General features: G+C 41.6%; 1 pseudogene; it reads left to right on the top strand.

The window, feature by feature from the left end:
• Positions 1 to 3423: 3423 nt before the first annotated feature.
• Positions 3424 to 4440, top strand: LOC136653921 (olfactory receptor 4N5-like; annotated as a pseudogene).
• The last annotated feature ends 1846 nt before the right edge of the window (positions 4441 to 6286 follow it).

Raw genomic sequence — 6286 nt, 5'->3', positions numbered from 1 at the left:
AACTTCAGCCAATGAGAAGTCTACATTTTCCTAGAATTGTATAAAAAGTGTCCCACTCCTTTGAAGAGTGCTTTTTCTGGATTTGAGCTGAGTCTCCCAGAGGCCACAGACGTGTCTTGTTGAAACAATAAAGAACCTTCATAGCCTTCCACCTCTCAGTGTCTTGCTTATTTGGTCTCAGCGGCACTGGACAGACCCACCCCTGTCTACCAACAGGTGCTGCCTTTCTGGGCAGGGTACAACAGCCCCAATCCTGCCTTGGACGCAGCGCAGGCCTGCTGCCCTGCCTACTTCAGGGCAGGTTAGGATCACGCTGCACAGTTCTATAACTTGTATAGCAGCATTTCTCAAACTGCGGGACTGCACTCTTAGCCGCTTGATCATATATCAGAGTCAAGTCTAACTGTAGCAGGCACCTGGAGTGACACCATTCCTTAACACCAGTTGCTGGAGACCCATTGTGGGGAGGAGACCCACTGCAGGGTGGGAGGCTTACAGAGGGTGATTTAAATAATTATGAAACAGAGCCAGCTGTAGAGAGATTGGGCAATGGGGCCCAATGGGACCCTATGCCTGGACAGGACCCGCGCTGGGGGACAAATGGATCTCCTGCAGCCACAGCCAGCAACTCATTCTTCATTCTCTGCATGCCAAGGTGTCACAAGGTTGGTGTGGCTAGCAGGGCGTCCACCATTGGAGGACCCTCACACCCACCCTTGTGTCCTATTGGCCTGAAATCCCCCCCCCCCTGGAAGCAATTATTGGTGACACGCTGATGTTATCATGTCGCCCTGCCTACTTCTGGGAAGGCGCACTTCATGCCAGGTCCCATCAGTCAGGGCCTGCCACTCATCACTGTGAGCAGAGGGGCTGTGCAATGGGGAGCCTGCAAACAATATTTGAAATTGTGCCCAACAGCTCCAAAAGCCAGCCCTGCTAGGGAAAGAAACACAAAATTGGATTCTCTCACACATGCTGCTCAATAGTATCTTTGAAACAGAACAGGGAAAGCTATAGTTTTTGCTATACTTTTTAATAAGACCCCAGGGGACAGATGGAAGAAGCTCAGCATGCATCTCCCCACCAGCTTCTGGCTCTCCTAAGGCTAGAAGCAAGATAGCTATGAGGATCAAGAGCCCTTGTGCTGCCGAAGGGCTGCCATCTCTTTGGAGGGAGCAAGAGGTAAGGGGTTGCTTCATTTTCTCTCTCTCCTTCTTTTTAATTTTATTTCTTCTCCTTGTTCCTCTTCCTTTCTTGTGAGCCACAACTAGGGCTTCCAACTCAGAAGTGATGTCTGGATATATTTATTTTTCCAACATGGTGTACTGTAGAGTTGAAAATTCCTGGAGGCCCTGTTAAAAGCTCCAGGATTACCTGGAGAGTGATGCTGATTCCTGAGGACTTTAGGTCAATCCAGGAGAGTCAAAAAAAAAAAAAAAAAAAAAAAAAAGAATGAAGGGGATGAGCATTCTATTCCTACCCCTCAAGATAGATCTTTCTTTCTTTCTTTCTTTCTTTCTTTCTTTCTTTCTTTCTTTCTTTCTTTCTTTCTTTCTTTCAGCAAATATTTATATTTGCTGTTTTTAACAGTGCAAATGATGACTTGACAATTATGTACATTATTATGAGTGAAAAATTCAAAGAAAAAAATGTATTTTTTTCCCCTTGGGAAGAGCAAATTTTACAAGTAATATAGATTTTTTTTTTAATTGCTAGTTTTTCATGAACAACATATGTGAGTTTGTATGTATCTGTTCTGTGATTCTTTGGTCACAGAGTATAAGCAAGGAATTTAGTGTCAGATGCATTTCTCTTTTTGAAATGCACATTTCATGCAGGTTCCTGTGTGCAGGTGTTATGGCAAGTATTACTGTATTTCAGAGAGAGCTGGTCAGCTGGCAGTCATAACATAGTTCTGGGTAGATGGGCAACACTGTGAAGTGGGGGTGGGGTGGAAGCATAGCACCCAAAGGTGAGTAAGACCAAGTTAGAGTTGAAACCTCAACTTGGGAGTTGTTGTCTTTAAAAAAATCTCTCTCAAGAGCAATGATTTCTGAAGTTTTTGGCTTACCAAGAAAAGTGCTTCCTAAGATCATGTCATATGAAGGTACAGTTGTCTCTTGTCAGATGATTACAAAATTAGACCATAACTCAAAGAAATCTTCCCTATGGCTCTCTCTTGTCTCTCTTTGTGTTTTGGGTCATAAGTGAGCCAAGTCCTTTTATTACAGGGGATGGCAAAAGTCTCCCAAAGTTGTCAGCTAATCTGAACATCTGAGGGCCATTTCACACATGGCAAAGATGTGAATCTGAGTGTTGATTCAAGTGGAAACTGCAGCTAATCCAACACTCTGGCAGGGGCATTGCTGTAATTCTTATGCATAGCCCACCAGATGTTGGTGGCTGGATTTAGACTGTTGAATATCAGGTCCTATCCAAGAATCTGGGATATGCACAGATATTTCCATAAAATGGGTGCTGCTCCAACTAGGACTGGTTTCTGTAGCCTTTGTGAGTGTTTTCATTTACATTTACATGGGAGAAATGAGTGCCGCTCATCAAATGTTGCAAAATATTGAGGCATTGTCGAGGCATAAATTCCTCTGTATTTGTTTGCCTGATCAATGATTGGTGGCTACCCTGAATGTTTTAATTTTGTTTTCTTGATGGATTGTTTATGCCAATAAAGGTGGAATGAATGAATGAACAATACAGGTCAATTTAAACTAAAAAGGACCATATTGCTATTAATAAAACTGAAAGATATATATTGTATGGTGAAGCAATGATGAGTTGACATAAAAAAGACACGGTGCCAGGGTGTCAAGTTTGAGTGTCAGGGGCAAAAAGCTGCTTCTCTGAGCCAGCCCCTCAACCTTTTATTTTATTCTTTGGCACAAGGCTTGGATTACTCTCAGTCACAGATAAGACGCTCTTTCTCAAGCAAAAACACATTCCTAACGAATAAGCTCTAACTTCTGAACACTAACCCTTATCTCTAGAACTATAACTCATCCCTGTTTCCCTTGCACTGGGCCTCTTGCTTTCAGCTTCTCATGAGCAAAGCCCATTCCAAGGTTTGCCTCGGACGGGGGTGGGCGTGCCCACCAAATGTTGCCATGTCTTGCAAAAAGCTCCAGAGCCCAGTGCCTCTACATTACTATACTGCTGTTACACTACAGTATGGCATGCTTGTTTTCAGATTCAGGTGAAATTGAATCCTGGTTTACATGAAAACCACCTAGTCCAGATGTATTCTTATCCTGCAGCTTAGCTGGATCACCCAGCTGTGGTTCTGTGGACCACCCTGCCATCAGATTGCGCACTGATCACAAGGTCTATTAAGAGTACTGAAAAAAATAAATACTTTTTCCCTTTTCACATCCTCACAACTGTTTCACTGCAGGTCTATGCTCTATAAGGATGGAACATGGGAATCATACAGTGGTGACAGAGTTCATTCTCCAGGGACTGTCACAGAGATGGGAACTTCATGTGTTCTTTGCTGCCCTTCTCTTACTCTTCTACATCATCATCCTTCCTGGAAATATCCTCATCATTGTGACTATTTGGAATGACCCTCGTTTGGGATCCCCCATGTTTTTCTTCTTGGCCAGCCTGGCTTTGCTGGACATTTGCTACAGCTGCGTCACCCCTCCGAAAATGATGGCCAATCTCTTCTCTGGCCTTAAAACCATCTCCTACAAGGCCTGCATAGCTCAGATTTTTTTCATCCATTTTCTGGGTGGGGCTGAGATTTGCCTCCTTATTGCCATGGCTGTGGATCGATATGTGGCCATCTGCCACCCACTGCGTTATGCTACTTTTGTGACCAGAGTGGTTTGCCAGTCCTTAGTGCTAGGTTCATGGGCTGCAGGCTTCTTGCACTCCATGATCCAGGTTATTCTCATAATCCCACTCCCTTTCTGCGGCCCCAATGAACTAGACAACTTCTTCTGTGATGTTACTCAGCTCATCAAGCTTGCTTGCACCAACACTTATGCATTAGAGTTTGCCATGTTTGTCAATAGTGGTCTGGTCACCACCACTTGCTTCATCCTCCTCCTCATCTCGTACGGAGTCCTGCTGGTCAAAGTGAGAAAGGGCTCCATTGAAGGAAAGAGCAAGGCTTCCTCCACTTGTGTCACTCATATCATCATCGTCTTCATCATGTTCAGTCCTGCTATCTATATCTACTGTCATCCTTTCCAGGACTTTCCCTTTGACAAGGTGGTGGCCTTCTTCCACACTGTGGTCTTCCCCTTGATGAACCCCATGATCTACACCCTGAGGAACAAGGAGATCAAAGCTGCTATGTGGAGACGGATGAAGAAGTGAAATTGGGGTTTCCATGTCAAAGAAAACCAGGATACACTGATGCAATGTTTGACGCGATTAATTTTTGGAGGGTTAAGTGGAGGATTGAAACATAGCCCTTAAGCAGTTGTTACATATTAATTCAAACAGATCCCATCCCAGTTCTCCAAACGGTTCTGTGCTATGTTAGACTAACTATGTATTTACTCAGTAACTGTAATTACTTGCCAAAGGTACCAAATTTCAGCATTGGGAAAGACTTGAAGCTCATGTACATTCCTTATGCTGATAGAGAGATTTCTGGGACTTGGTCTCTGGGTCAAATTGCTAAGCAGACATAGACTTCTTTATAAGCATATAGAAAATTTTATTTACATGCTATTTACAGATTAAGAATAGATTTGGAGGGATACAGGTTCTAAGTTACCCCATGGTGGATTTTTGATTTCTCCCCGAACCACACCCAAAACTCCAGTACTTGTACTCTATGGACAACAAGTGACCCATGTGATATACATGTTATTTCCCTCTCCTTATTTAGCATACTGGTGCATGGTTCCAGCCCTAACTGGGAGCCATGTATGGAAGTTCTGGCCTGCATCTTTGATTTCACAACACCCTGGAGTGTTCCTTTTGGGAAAGCTATGACACACATGTTTTTCTCTGCAGGTCATCTTGACATTTTCTACCTTGTTTTTAACAGAAAACACGAGTCATGTTTTTTTCTAATGTTCTTCCTCTGAGAGAAGTTAGGTTAACCTCTAAAATCTCTAACAATCCTTCGTTTTTTTCTTGACCAAAATAAACATCTCGGTGTTTATCTTGGTCACACTTTTATACTACTGATTTAGGGACATACGTGTTTGGTTGAACTCCTTTGCTAGGCCTTTGTATGCAGCTGTATGTATATTTAACTAAAACAATGAGTTTTAACTACACTTTTCTAAGCACACTTTAACTTTTTGGTATTGAAGCCTTACTAACTCTAGTGTCTTGCATTGCTTTGGAAAGGTACATTCTTGATACTTGGGAGACTAACTATGAAAGAGAACTTGTCATGATGACAGAAACTATAGCAAGAAAGAGAGTTGCTATATCAGTGGTGTAGCTTAAAGAATACAACGCAACTTTTAGGAAGTCTCTTGTAACATGCAAAGCTGCTATTGATAGCAGTAACTGAGATATATGTTTAAACACATGTTTCCTTGCATAAAGTGCAATATCCTTAGTGAATCAATATGTAATTTTAATATTTGAGTTCGTAGTACTTCTACATTTGTTAGACTATGCAGATTTTGCTCATGCAACGAGCATCCGTGTCACCTGATGCTGTGCATCCATGGCTGCTTACTTCAAAGGCCTTGTTATCTAAGCCAACCTAAGTCTCCTTAGCTATAAGTTGTCTTTAGATCAGTGCCTTAGTTAGAAGCTAGCTCATTTTATGGCCGACACAATGCTCAAATGCACACTATATAACTCTTTAAAAGAGTAATATTCTGTAAAAGAAGTACTTTAGACTTTGCAAATCCATTCTTTTAACTTTAATAATACTAAGGACAGACCACTTTATTTGTGAATAGTGTACCTAACTAAAGCTATATGAAAATGCATTCTTATGTAGAGATACTTTGTGTTTACTAACCTTAGAAAAAACTTTATAGGACTTTATGAAAAGAAACTCATACTTTTGTATAGCTTAACGTTTTAAAACTTAGGTTATACTAGTTATGACTTACTACGGCTAGACCTTAATTACTTTACTCACACTTAACTAATAAGGAATGTTCTGCATAACACCTTTTTTTTGGGAAATAGGGAAACACGTCTAAGAGCCTTTTTTTTTTACTTATATTTACCCACGCTTGCAGTGTCTTTGGATTTTACCACCTCTTTCAACTAGGTGTGATAGGTGTGCAATAGGTTAACTATGTTTATGTCTTCTTTGCTTATTTTTCTCTCATTGCTTTTT

This window comes from Tiliqua scincoides, chromosome 5, assembly GCF_035046505.1.
Source record: "Tiliqua scincoides isolate rTilSci1 chromosome 5, rTilSci1.hap2, whole genome shotgun sequence".
In the NCBI taxonomy this organism is placed as follows: domain Eukaryota; kingdom Metazoa; phylum Chordata; class Lepidosauria; order Squamata; family Scincidae; genus Tiliqua; species Tiliqua scincoides.
The sequence above is the reverse complement of the archived record's forward strand: the minus strand, read 5'-3'. Positions and strand labels throughout refer to the sequence as shown.